This window comes from Protopterus annectens, chromosome 1.part1 (genome assembly GCF_019279795.1).
Source record: "Protopterus annectens isolate FY-2018-M chromosome 1.part1, PAN1.0, whole genome shotgun sequence".
Lineage (NCBI taxonomy): Eukaryota > Metazoa > Chordata > Ceratodontiformes > Protopteridae > Protopterus > Protopterus annectens.
This window is the reverse complement of record NC_056726.1, coordinates 1,810,187,041-1,810,202,143: the sequence shown is the minus strand read 5'-3', so window position 1 is coordinate 1,810,202,143 and position 15,103 is coordinate 1,810,187,041. Positions and strand designations below refer to the sequence as shown.

Here is a 15,103-nt window from a genome sequence, read left to right as displayed (position 1 = left end):
ACAATGACAGTGCTTTATGCAGTACAAGAATATTAAGGCTGTTCAATAGGTTGGAATATAGCACAAAACAAAACATTTAACACATTTCTTAAACTTTGCACAGCACAGAAATATGAAACCCAACAAATTCTGAATGGATAGCACCTGCATGCTCCTATACAAGATGCAACATTAAAATTGCTTTGACTGGCATGAAGTTGTGAAATGGCCTTAAAGCACTACAAGCCACTCAATCGTGCATTCCACGAGGAGGTGCTCCACCATGTACTTACACATCTTGCACCTGGGCAACCACAAAACACTAGATAATTCTAACAACTAGCTTTGGCATTTCACGATTTTATATACTTGAAACTTTGCACTCTTCTGGCACTGTAAGATACAGTTCCTTTATACAGGTCTCTATTTATATGCCACTTGATTACACGGCAATTAGGCTAGTTTGCGGACCCTCTTCAGCCACGAGCAAAGCTCAGTCAATCAAGAGCAAGACTATAAACAAGCCATGTATAAAGCAAAATATATGGTATATGCAAGATAAACCATCTTTAACAGAACGTACATCAGGTAGACTACACCAACGGTAGTACAAAATTAAATCCTTAACCAAGTACAGTTCATACAATATGGACGTTTCGATTCACATGCAGATCTACATATACTACTAGAAAAAAAAGTGATTATACATACACGTATAGTTTCCAAATGATTTAATGGCAGGTCATACAGTACAAAAGGCCATTTCTCCCATAGCTGTTCTGAAACAAGACCAGTTAGCATGAAAAAGAGCAAATCTGCAGAAACTGAGAATTTAACTCCGGGAGGTAGCCAATACTTTATTATTCTAAATAAAAAAGTTAGTTAGAAAAGGGTTAACAGCCAGAAATAAGATGCTACATTCTTGTTTTGTGAGAAGTTATTTTTTTGCTACAACTATGCAAAGGACAGCAGAAAGGATATAATTTTCTAGTTATGTCAATATAGGCTGTGAACATTAACACAAACATTGTGACCAAGGTAATTGTAGCCAGTAACATTATGGATACGATTATCCTGTATCTAATAAGCAGGGACAGTAGATTTGCCAAAGATCAGGAATAGCAGTTATTTTGTTTTTCCACAATACAGCAATTAAGACCATCAGCCCTCAAAAAGAAAACTATTAAATGGAAGACCACAGGCAGAGATCAGTGAAGCTTTTTTGTATATTTGCTTGCAGAACTGAATAGGATTTACTAGATTCAAACAAAATACCTGGATATAACACCAAGGAAGTGTAGTTAGGTTAATTCAGAAGGTGGCAGAACAGAAAGGGACCGAATACAGAGCCTTGCAGGACTCCAGTATTGAGGAATCCATTTTGCGTGCGTTTCGTCTTTGAGGTAATCTCAAAAGCATTTGATTGGAAATTAAGTATTAATTTTTGGAGACAGTAGTACAATGATGGTGGTTTCAAAGTGCTCTGGTCGTATCTACAAACAAACCAGTGGCAACAAGGTCTTTTAATTACTGTAAATTCTCAGTTTTATTTTAAAGTATACTACTGTAAATTCCTCTTTAGCAGGCAGTAAAGCTACTGTACTACTGAAGGCATTACAGAAGCCAGGAGGAGGCAAGATTTCTGTTAAAACAGTGACTTCAGCACATTTTCTCTACGAGTTTTGCAATAGGGAACCATTTGAAAATGTGTCTGAAGTCCTAATAAGTGGAATAATGGAGTGTTTAAGACAAAAATCTGGGCAAATGTTAAATATTGTTCTTGGAAGAAAGTTGACAGAACAGGTGTATTATGAACTTTCTGAAGGTTATGAAGTCTGAAACAAGTGTATGCCATCATTTAGCAACTTCAATCCCCAGTGACTGAACACATGATGCAAAATTCTGGACGGTTGAGTTATAGTTTCTGCTACATTCTATTAGGCAGTGTTGCTCCTGAGTTAGCTAAAAATGAAGTGATAAAGATAAGACTATTTAGGGCATTGCAGTAGCCTTAAGCAATACGTGCCATCCTGCCAAGAATCAACAAATGGTGTCAAATCCAGTCTTAAAACTGGATGCTAAGCAATGCATAACTGTACCCTTTGGGGGAAGAAGAAAAAAAAAAAAAAAAAACACACATCCTGGACAATTACTATGTTGACAATATGCCCCCAACAGTCAACCCAATTGGGATTTGGGTACGCATATAGACAGTAGCCTTACCTTCGACCACCAATTGGCCACAACTTAGATCTAGATGCCATGCTCTTAGTTATAAGAGAGGTCATTATCCCACTCTAAGCTGCCCTTATCACACCAGAGTACAATGTTCCCTTCAATATATACCCTACCAGGTAGCTACAGCAACTAGAGCAACCTCAGTGTCGATGATAAAGCTTTCCCTCATAAGCAACATTTCTTAAGGTTATTGCGGCAAAAATCTAAAGAACACAGTGCGGTTATGCAAGTAACCTTAACAGTAGATTTTCCATTGGATCACTGCTGCAGTGGTCATTCCATCCATCCCCTATTTTGCAAGTGTGTGGGATTTTATGTTCCAATCTAACAGGGCTCCACCCCCCCCCCCAACTTGCACAACATTTCTAGATAAGCAACAGTTTTCTATAATGTTCTAACTTTTCCAATTCTTGTCCAAGAGTGGTATAACTGTGCTGCTTAGTAAAACAAGGCACTAGAGAGACATCACATTCCACATGTAAATGTCGGTTGCTGCTCTATTAAAACATAAAATATTAATTTAGAATGCAGTAGTAACTAAAAGTTACGGCTTTGGGAATACTGCCATGTTTTCATTTGCTTTCACAACAATTAAAACTGTCCCAATTCATATACAACTGCTACAGTGCTAGGGAATTAAACTAAACCAGACTGCAGGTGTGTACCAGTCCCATTTTAAAAATGGAAAAATACTGCACAGCAGTGTGTGAGAATTCAGTCACATGCCACTGCAAGATGCTTCTTCATTTCAGACTGCTTAAACCAATCTCTCAGCATTGGTTTGTATGCTATTGTGAACCAATCAGGACCAAACAAAAATATCTGTTAACCTTTATCATGCTCCCTCACCCAAAAACAAAACTTCAGATGACACAGAGGGACAACAATTCTCAGGATTCACCTGGGGTACTCTCGATAATGGTCTTACATTGAGAGTCACACGACAATAGACCCACTTATAAAACACTAAAAGCAAATGAAAAAAATAGCAGGGAAGCAGGGTAGTACAAGCCTCTGCTACAACAGCAGCAATTAAAGCTATAAACAAGACCTTTAATTACTGCAGCAAGTTTCTGAAAGTAGTACCATTCTTTAACAGCAGGACACCAAATGCACTCGAGAATGGAGCAAAACAATTTCAGCTCAAGGCAGTGGACATCCTTGGATATCAGAGACTACATGTGGTGCAGTAGTCCTGCATCAAAAACTATACAAACATGCTCTGCTGTACAGAATCCCACCACATCAACCCAAAGTTGAGATGAATGAAGTTAAGACTAAATTGTATGCCACAGCCAATCCAGGCAAAAACAGTAACACTGCAACAGACAGCACTAAGAAGGCTGCAAAACTGTCTAAACTGCACAGCAAAAGTACAGTTGCGTAAAATCTTACAATAATGGTAGATGTCCTTCTCTTCACTGTTGCAGTATTCTTGCACTAGGGATCTCCTGCCAAGGTCGGCCTGACGTCCAGCCAGTATACCAAAGCCTTTAGGTTGCCTTAAAGGAAAACAATGGGATATCAAATCAAATATCTCTACCTGATGTCTCCCTAAAATCCTGTTATGTGATACAGCCTCAAAAAAACATAACCGCAGCTTTAAAAAAAAAATTCACTATTCTCTTTTACTGCTTAGGCTTCATACTTTTCCATACTGTTTGACTTTCAGTTTTAAAACCAAGATGAAAACTGTCTAGTAGTCTCTTAAATAATGATGTCACATCTGCCATAGCTCTTGCTGAAGATCCTGGGAGGTTTCCTCCCCCAAAGTGACGTAAACACTGCCTTATTTGCATGCTGTACAGAATCCCTGTGATCCTCCCACATTGTGATGTCAACACCGCTTTCCCAGCACACTGTTAACCTAATAAATGGACTAGGTGCTGTGTGGAACTCCTTTTCTGTGTTAGCAAATCTGGTCGACTCTATTCATGTGAAGCACTTCTTCTTCACCAGCGTTTTGCTACTTCATAAGTAAGGTAAGTCTTATTACTTCTTAACAGTGTGTCCTAAATGTAATTTGTCCCTGTTTCTATGCCTCCCTAGCCCTGATATTGTGTCCTCCCAAGTTTTTAATTGCACATTAGTGGAGTTAAATCTTTTTCTGTTTGTAAGGGTGCCACATGCTTCCCTTTCACAGCTGCATTTTTAGCTTAGCCTACTTATTTTCATTTTGATCCAGGGTTTATATTTCCCCAGTTATGTTTAATGCTTGATGAGTTATGGCGGATACTATTTGCTAACAGAAGGGAATAAGAGAAAGTGGAATGTGTGTGTGTGTGTGTGTGTGTGTGTAAAGCAGAGTGCTCTCCAGGGGAAAATGAATATTGGCTCAAACAGGTAGACACACACTCAAAGTTAACTGTAGCTGTTTGCAGACAGTTCAGACCCAGATTTGTGCCTTTGTCCCACTTCTATGTATGGCTTTGTCCTAATTTCTTGAGATTCATAGGTATTTCAGGATCAATTTATCCTTGCTTTTGAACCAGATTTCTCTGCTTGGTTAGTACATTGCTATAAAATGTAAAAATCTAAATCATTGTAGAAGTAAAGCAGTGTGTGTGTGTATGTATGCACTACCATAATTTTTAAAATATTGACTCAAAAGCACGTGGGTGCTGTCATGCAAGTCTAAAATATTTCAAGTTTATAGTGCATCATTTGTTAGCTATTTAAACAGGAAGGGAAAATAAGTGGCAGACTGCTTTGCAAAGCAGGGATTATTGCCAGTGCTATGTAGCTTGGTTTTAAATTTGACAGGAGTAGTGCAACAAAAAAAGTCTCCCAGTGTAAGGAGGAAAAGGCTGACAAGCAAACAGTACATTACTCTGGTCACCTGTTGTGACGAGCTGTCAATCACATGCAGATAATGGGTCAAATTACCCTTGGCTCTTTGACAGCTAGGGAAGGTAGGTGTGAAGTGGGAGGGGAGATTCCTTGAAGAACTAGATTTCAGCCTTCACAAAAGCAATTTAGCATTTCTAAGATGAAAGGGCTAGAAAATGCACCTTTCAGTTCTGTTCTGTAGCATTTGCACTGCTTGGGTTTTTAGTGGTCATTGAAAAAGGATAACATTTTAACCAAAAGTAGGGGATTTTAAGACTGCAGTGAATGCCTGTTAAGTCAATGAAGTGACAGCAGCTTAAGGCAAAACGTGGCAGATCTGATGCAATTTTTTGGAGACTAAGTATCCCAGAATGCATTATTTGAGGCAGTGTAAACGGTCTGAATTTTTCAATATGCCAGACCCCATGTGGTCAGAGTCAGAAATTGCATCTAAAAATATCTAAAAAGCTCAAAATAGTCTCAGAGTGCTATTAAAATGTAGGAAACATCAAACCATGATGAAATTAATATGTTTTTTGAGTCTGAGGGCGCGGTTGTCCTTTAAGGTATGCTGTACATCACACATATGCTCCTTGCATATTGTAGGGCATACAGGTGACATCCAGACGTACCATCTGGAGAACTGGGGGCCCCAGTAGGGACACCAATCCAAGGAAAAGAGAAGCAATCAGTACATCCAGAAGAGAAATGAACCAGGGGGCAGAGGAAGGGAGTGAATACTGCAACAGTGAAAAGGAGGACATCTACCACTATGATAAGATTTGACACAACTGTACTGTGTCCTTCCACTTCGCTGTTGCAGTATACTTTACATTAGGGAAGAGTGCCAAAGCACAGGAAGAAACTTGGGATGAGGAAGGACCAGCACAGCCCTCTAGAAAGCCACGAAGGATGGCCCTAGCAAAACCAGCTCTAGCGATTCCACGCACTGAAGTCCAGGTAGCTGCCTCAAGAATAGACTCTGTATCCAAATGCTTGAAAAAGCACCAAAAGTCACCACAGCTCTAGTACGAGTCTTTAATAAGGAAGCTTCATACCATGAAAGGAACAAAAAGAAACAGCTTTCGAGATACAAGAGATGGCATTACCTGTACCCAAGCAACCCAAGGACCTGGGGTGAAAGGAAAACAAAGAGCTGATCAGACTTCCTAAAAAATTCAGTCTTATCCAAATAAAATCCGAGTTGTCTATGCACACGCCAACATGTGCAGCACCTTCTCAATGGCCAACTGCAGAGAAGGGGAAAAGTGGGCAAATGAACAGACTGATTAAGGGACAACTCAACCACCACCTTGGGCATGAAAGGAGAATTAGTATGCAAAGACACCCTGTCCTTAAAAAAAAAAAAAAAAAAAAGGGAAGGAGAACAAGCCACAAGGGCTTGAAGCTCAGACAACAGTTTCAGCAAACAAGTGTTTATTATCAAGACAGGTATCCATCAACCATAACTACACTTAAAGGAATAAACAGCCACCTGGGAGGATGTCCCTAAAAGGGAAAGAACAGAAGTTACCTTCAGAGTCTGGAAGATCAGAAATAACCTGACAAGCCCAGGATGAGAGAACTAACAAGTACCTGGACATACGGGTCTGATAATTAGCAGCTCTAAATGCCAAGATAGCAGAGGTATATACCTTTTTACCTAGCCTTTCCATGATCCTGCTACCTTTATTAGAGGATAGTAACATGGGAAAAGGAAGCAATTGAGAGGCTACACTCACCACCAAGGGGTCAGCAGGACACTTGTACAAAAATTTACAGTCCTCAGGCACCCTACAAATCTATCAGGTTTCTTAGGAGCAGGGGACCGAGAATCTGAAGCACTGAAAAATGTATCCAACAAGGCAGCAGCCAAAACAGGAGTAACAACTAAGGGAGTCCATCTGCAGCAACTGATAGTACCTTTTATGTACCTCAGAAACAGTCCCCAAAAGAAACTCTTCAAAGTAGTATCAGGACTGGTAGATTGCTCTTCCTCCAACAAACAGTCCAAAGAAGAAGAAATCTGAAAATCTAGCTCTTCCTCAGAGAAACCTGCTCCATAGGTCTTTTTAAGTGAATAGAGAACCAGTGGGGCTGGCAATGTCAAAGCACTAAAACCCCAAGTGAAGCCTAGTCAGTCATTTGCCTTTTCTCCAATGGGAAGTCTGCCTTACACGACTTAGAAGGCCAGAACGATAGTAGGGACTTCTCAGACTAATGTCAGAGGAACACGCCTAGGCCCCTTGGAAATCATCAGCTGTGGTTCCCCAGAGTGTCTGAAGTTAACTGCAAAGCCTCCTTTGACATGCTTAAAAGTCAGATCCCTGCCGGCCTCCAACTCGGTCGCAGCAGAATGATCCAAAGACAAAGTCAGGTGAACATCCATGCATTCACTTGCCCTGGGAGAGACATCCGGCGAGGCTGAAAAGCAAAAGATTCCAGCCGAGGCTTCTTCGCCTCAATCAGACAGCTGACCCTTGGAGTGGGAAATACCCTGCATCGTGTCTTTTGCAAAAAGCTTAAGATACTGATTTCCAAGATAAAGCACCATAGAAAAACACCTACTCTGAAGGGTTTTAGATACGAAAGCAACAAGATGTATGGTCGTGAAAGGCAACCAAAACGAACTGGTTGTGGCGATCTTTATAGGGGAATCTCGTCTCCCACAAAGGCATTTACCCTTCCTGGATAGCACAAAACCCCACAAGCAACAATAAAAGAATAAAGAACCCCCCCCAATGGATCACTTCTGTTGCAGGAGTGAACCAGCAACAGGACGGGTTAGACAGATGACCAAGCGATTGTGTTCGAACTAGTGCCAAAGTAGTTCCAAGGATAGTACATCTAGATCTCACCTTTATGCCATACACTATGAAAGGAGCATACATGTGACATACAACACATCTTAAAACAACTTAAAGGCTTTAGTACACTGGCTGGACATCGGGCCACCCTTGGCAGAGGATCTCTAATGCAAAAGAATACTGCAACAGTGAAATGGAAGGACATCACAACGTACTCACTTATGCTCTGTCAGCCTAATCATTCCAAACTCATGCTAGTTCTGCTTACTCTTTATGCTCCCCCCCCCCCCCCAATAAAACAAGGCAGAAAAAACACTTTTCTCTCACTTTCTGTACAGTAGCAAGGCAGGACTGTTTTCTCCGTTTCCATTTGTTAGTCAACTCACTCAAAAATGGTTTTACTTGCTGTATATTCCCCCATTACAGACCGAGTCTAAAAATGCACTCTCCCCTTCCATCAACCAACTCATCTGAAATCTGGTCCCATCTTTTCATAAAGATGAACAGGTTTGACAGCCATCATTCGGCTCAAATACCAGAAGACACTTTGGTACAGACCACTACATCCGGCGTTTTGAGTGTATGGAAAAAAAATCCATTTGTGAAAGTGAACAAATCAACATTTATTGGCATTTGTTTACCGGGAAGCCCCACTGGACCAAAACATCCCATTTTCAGTGGCGGCCCAGGGAGAAAAGCTCCACAAGGCAAGTATAGCTACAAGCACTGGATTATGAGATGGGCAGACGAGAGAAAGCCTACTTTACTAAAACTTCAAATGGAACACATCGAACATAGAAATTCTGCACACATAGTACACAAGCTTGAAGCCAACTGCAAGGCGTCTACACCAACTGCTGCACAGGGTTCTAAACAAATACCAGTTTAACCCAACTAGCACTTTACTTGTTAGATAACCAGGTAAGTGAACTGGCCTGTGGGCACTTTTCAGCAAAGCACACAACACTTTACTTGGTTTGTATTTCAAACATTAACATTATTAACATTTGGTTGTGTAATCAGAATGTTAAACACAAAGCATGTCTTTCACACCTAGAATATATCACACTGCAATTAAAGGCTTCGCACTGTTTCTCACAGAAAAACGCCCAGTCAGATCAACTGACTGATTACAGATAGAACACTGACCTGGCAGAACCATTTTCAGGCCTGCCAGGTGTCTACAAGCATTTGAAAACCATTACAACCAAAACCATTAATGGCATAAGTAACATTTACAAGATAATATACACACACAGAATTATATATACAGTTATATGGGTCTGTCATATCAAAAATTCGAAATACTGAACACCAAAAATTATGAAAACTCAAAATATTGAAAATGGGAAATCGCCCCTTTGCTGCTGTTATGTAATCTTGGAGTTGGTACATGTTAATTAGCAGGTGGTGTGAGATGCAGGGGGCTTGCCTCCCTGTACTAAAAATGTTTGGTTTTCAGTCTATTGAACTTTCGATCTCATGACACACACACACTCGTTAGAGTGTGCACGTTCAACACTTTACTTAAGAATCAAAGCAATTAACATTGACCACACACTTTACAATAATAAACATCTACAGAAGTAGACTGGATGGACCTTGCACATCTAAAGAAGGGGGGGGGGGGCGTTCGGAGAAGAACAGCAGTAACTTGATACCAGCACTACCTTCATTTTGAAAATAGTTCCCAACCCTTACCGTAATAAAAGAAGAGGGGAAAAAAAATCAGGACAACTTAGAACATGTATTATTTACACCAATATTTTTACTTAGCTGAAATTATAAAACAACTTATCACATGCCTCTCAACCTCTCAGAACAAGAATCTGGACAAAGGCTCAAAGTGCATCCGATCAATTAAAGTACAACTGTTTAATATATACCGCTTAGCACAAGAAATCTAGACAAAGGCCCACAAACGGGCAACTTTTAAATACTCATTTTATTAATTTAAAAAGTTACTAGAACAAAAGGTTTTGTTTTACCACGCATTTTCTGAAAAAAAGTCAGAAACTTAAGTGTCAGTCATAAATTCAGTGTGAATTCAATCCTCACCGATGTGCAAGGAAATCAAAAGTTTTAGAAGAAACAGACCAAAAATAAGAGGCAGAAATCTAGACACTGAAAATCTGGACAACTGAGAGTTATGACTTATACCATTTTTCTTAAGGATACTTAAGATATTACATACGTAACAGTAAAGCATACAAATTGATCACACACATACATACTTATTAGACCATGAACCACGTTACAAAGCAGCAAAATAAAATAATGAGAAAAATGAAGGCCAGCCGAAAAAAGAACCATCCTCTAAATAGAAGGCCCATACTACCAAAACCTCATCATCAACCAGAAACAAATGAAAACTAACAAAACATCTACAAGAAGTATTAACCTTTATCCTCTACTGTCTAGATATCTTCTAGCAACGAATTCAAAAAGCTAGTCAAATACAGCGTTTGCCAACTTTAACGCTTACGGCCTTTTTACACCGTCTATGGCAAGGACCTTCAACAGAAGGTGTTAAACATGATTTTACCTGCATTGAATCAGCGCTGACAATCTCACCACCCAACCGCTGTCCTAATTCCAAAGCTAAACGTGACTTGCCTGTGCCAGTAGCTCCCAAAATAACGACAAGTGGCACTGCCCGACGCAAACCAACATTCGACGCCGCCATCATGAGAACCAAAACTACGCAAGCGCGAAATGCCGCACGCTGTCATAGAAATTGCTACCGTCATCAGTGATCCTCCTTCCTCAAATACGTGTACCTTAGTTTCTGAGCGCATTGCGCATTTCTAGTAAGTAAATTACTTCGTAGCATTTACTTAGTGATTTGAGTGAGTTTCCTAATGATAATGAGTAAGCGTTACCACTGATGTACAATAAATGCATTGCACTTTCACAATAATTATTTAAACCCAGTAAATGGAATAAAGTGTCAGTGGTTGATATAGTTTGCATACTCTCCTGTGATGAAAAAATCATACCTCTCAACTGTGATGAAAAAATCATACCTCTCAACTGTACAGATTTTCACAGAATGTCCAAATGTTTGTCTCTTATTTTTCTTCCGTTTTTAATAAAATTGTGGTTTTCTGGCAAATTAGTGGCAAATCATTAACGATTAAAGTTAAAAAAAAAAATGACAGACATTTGATTTTCAGACTTAATACCCTTTAGCTGGCTCTTGCTCTTCCCGCTGTGTTCGCCGCTCCCCTACCCTGCCCCAAATGGCTCACTCTGCTCCTCTACCTTGCCCCCAAATTCCACTCAATCCTCTCCCCTATCCTGCCCCCAAATGGCTCACTCCGCTCCTCTAGCCTGCCCCCAAATCTCACCTGCCCCCAGTGCTCCTAAACTTATACCCCATATAGCCACAGCCCTCCTGCAGCAGCCTATCACCATCCCACAATCATCCAGTCCCCTCCCATTTCCATACCACACCCTCCAGCTTACAACCCTCCCCTCTTCTTTACCCCACACAGACCATGCAAGGCATACTTCCACTACTACTAACTCTCACTACTCTCACAGACACCATATCCATAACCTGTAACATACCAATAAACACTACCTTCCACATAAACACCCACACACACAGAGCATACACATAAAAACATATTAATTTGCCCCACACTATTTAACAATAGCTCATTATTGTATATACACAACACACTAACCGCACTACCTCTCAATAGACAAACAGCATCCAGAAGACTTACAGACATAGCTCGTGCCATAAAACTCACACTATTCCTCAAAAAATGTCTAGTAATCTCAGGAGACATACACCCCAACCCAGGTCTATGCAACCGAATTCTCTCACATAAACAAAAATCAGATCTGCTTATTATTGACCTAAACTCAAGAAGCATATCCAATAAACTACATGACGTACACGCATTCGTAGCCCACTACCTCACAGATATACTAACCATTACTGAGCCCTGGCTAAAACCTATCACTCAAAATTAAGAAATTCTCACCCCAGGTTATAACATCCTAAGGCAAGACAGAGATACCAAAAGGGGGGTGGGGGTGGAGTTGCAATCTTATACAAAAAATACACTTAACCTCCAGCCTCTAAAAACCCCACTTCCCAAATTTCAGAATGCTGAAACATTAGGCTCCGTTATATCCCTCAAAAACAAAAAGAAAATCAACATCCTCTGCAATTATATTCCTCCAGGAAATAACTCACATATAATAGAAGAAATAGTACAATGGGCTACAATCAACCTGCCCCAAGAAACTATCCTGCTAGGTGACTTAAACCTAGACTGGCTAGCCTGCAACTCCAACAATCCCTCAAACCATATTCACTTATTTGGTTTATCACAATTAATCCAAGAATCCACCAGAGCTGAAAAAAATCCAAAAGAACCTCCATTCTCGATTGGACTTTAATCTCCCCAAAGAAAATTATCATACAGACTGCTTACCTGACAAACTGAGTGACCACTGCCCTACATTTCTCCTTCGTAAACAAGTAAACATACCCAAACCTATACTGTTTAAGGAAACTAGAGATGAGCACAAGATAAATCCACTAATTCTTAACATCATGTTACACCAATGTGACTGGCTCCCACTAAAAACTCTACTATTAGACCAGGCATTTGAGTTCTTCAACAGTACTTTTATGAATGTTATAAATATACTAGCTCCCATCAGGAAACTTAGAACCAAAGTTGACTATGCCCCTTGGTTAAATAGGACAACAAAAGCCTTACGAAAAGCCAGAGACAATGCCTGAAAGAACTGGAAAAAGAATAACACTAGCCAAGAAAGACAAAAATATCAATAACTTTGGAATCAGGCCAAAAAAACAAACAAAAATGGATAAACAAAACTACTTCCTAAAGATCCAAAACAAACATTCCAAAAACTCCCAAAAGTTCTGGCAGGCTATCAATTACCTTCTAAAACCTGGCAAAACTACCACCCCAGCTCCCAACACAGATACTGATAATGACAGCATAGCTTCTCAATTTAACCACCACTTCACAGAATCTATTCTCTCATTATCTACCCAGCTATCCAACAATAACTCTAAATTCACCCCAACTACAGATCAAAATAACATACCCACCTTTACACTCTCACCTGTACCAACCTCCACAGTTAGAAAACTACTCTCTAAACTAAAACCCACCACTCTACCAGTAGATGGTCTACCCACTAATTTCCTAAAACTAGCTGCCAGTAGCCTACCCTGTCGCAATTCTTATAAACCCCTCTATACAAGAAGCTTACATCCCTCAACTATGGAAAGTGTCACATATTATTCCCCTTCACAAAGACGGTAACTCCTATGAACTATCAATCTACTGGCCCATTGCTATCTTATCCCCCCTGTCCAAGCTCCTGGAGAAATGCATCCACACCCAAGTAATGCACTTCTTAACCTCACATAATCTCCTCTCCCTCACACAGCATGGCTTCCGCCTGAACCACAGTACAACTACTGCTCTTATCTCCTTTACTACTCAAGTTAATCAACTAAGAAACAACAACAACTTCGTATCAGCCATATTCGTAGATCTATCTAAAGCATTTGACATGGTCTCCCATAACCTACTCTTAGACATCTTATCCACCATGTCCTTCGCCCCCTCCGCTACTTCCTGGTTCAAAAACTATCTCTCTGATAGAAAACAATCAGTCAAATGGCAAGATATACTATCACCTCTACTACCAACTAATGTAGGCATTCCTCAAGGATCAATACTGGGTCCTCTACTTTTCACCATGTTCATTAACAAACTACATACTTCCACCGTGCATGCATCACTTATACAGTATGCAGATGACACCACACTAATCTGCTCAGCCCCATCCATAACCACTCTTCAAAAGCTTACCCAAGAATCCTTCTCCTCCATGGAACAATGGATTACTGATATCCAACTTATTTTAAACCCCAGCAAGACCAAATTACTCCTTTTTACCCCCACAAATCCAAAACCATACCTCCTTCATTCACTATCACCTCCAAAAACAGTACCACAATCTCTCCCTCCCCTCATACTAACCTCCTCGGTGTAGAAATAGATAAAGATCTTCACTTTGATGTCCATATGTCCATATCTCACAAACCATTAAAAAGGCACATAAAAAATTAGGAACCTTATACAAACACAAACAGTTCCTATCTGACCAAGCACAAATCTCCCTAGCCCAATTCCACCTCTTGATTACCCTAATGTATGCATCACCAATCCTAATTCATATCAGGAAAACAGACCTAGACAAACTGGAATCATGTAACAATAAAATTGCTAAATTCACCAATAACTCCACTTTTAGAAGGCACCACTGTCTTGCCCTAAAGGAACTACAGTGGTTAGAACTCCCTCAGCTAATTAGCTACCACCAACTAGTGCTGACCTTCAACATAATAAGGAAACCCCACAAAACCACAGCCCTAAACCAACTACTGAACCAATATTCAGCAATTCGACCTCTACACTCATCCAACAAAACCCTGCTCTGCATATCCAAAGCCAACAATACTGCAGGGAAAGCTCTTTTCTCTCACACCATCGCTAGGAAATGGAATAACTTCCCCCAAAATATATCCTCAGCACCATCTATCTCACTTTTCAAAAAGTCACTTAAGTCATACCTCTTGCAGTCATGGCTTTGTCCCTGCATCATAAATGCTTTCCTGCTCTCCTCCAAATCTTGTTATCTTCCTCTCTACACTACTTACCATCTCTAATATACAGTACTCAAATACTCCCATACAAGGCCTGCTATATTTTATCTTGTGAGATGTCTCCTTAATGGCATCAGTTTTTTTTTTTTATTGCATCACTCAGTGTGTGTTTCTGTTCTACCAACACTGACATCCAGGGTCTACTATGTATAAGCTAAGCTTGCCTAGAGCAAACTATTGTATGCTATATCTCTTTGATTATATATATACCTCTGTGCAGAATTTTTTTTGTTGTTGTAATTATGTTGTTCTGGAGCTTTTCTCCCTGGGCATCCACTGTAAATGGACCTCGTTCCAGTTGGACTTTCCCATTAAACAAATGTAAAATAAATAAAATAAAATAATAAACTTTAGGAAATTCATGCTAATGCAAAACCTGTCATTCTATCACCTTTCTAAGTTTGTAAGAGCAATATTTAAAAATTGTCCCTATTTGTGGGTCTTTGTCCCACTTTTATTCATGACTTTTGTGATGACCGTGCCCTGGCCCAGCAATCAAGGAGCCTCAATCCTCACC

The 15,103-nt window shown here is 40.1% G+C and overlaps 1 long non-coding RNA gene across 1 annotated transcript in view; it reads right to left on the bottom strand.

Annotated features, from left to right (window-relative positions):
• LOC122812354 overlaps nucleotides 1–10,581 on the bottom strand; it is a 204,431-nt gene extending 193,850 nt beyond the window's left edge. The window contains exon 1 of the long non-coding RNA XR_006366391.1: nucleotides 10,399–10,581. This is a non-coding gene — a long non-coding RNA (uncharacterized LOC122812354). The remainder of the gene's footprint in view (nucleotides 1–10,398) is intronic.
• Nucleotides 10,582–15,103: the final 4,522 nt, after the last annotated feature.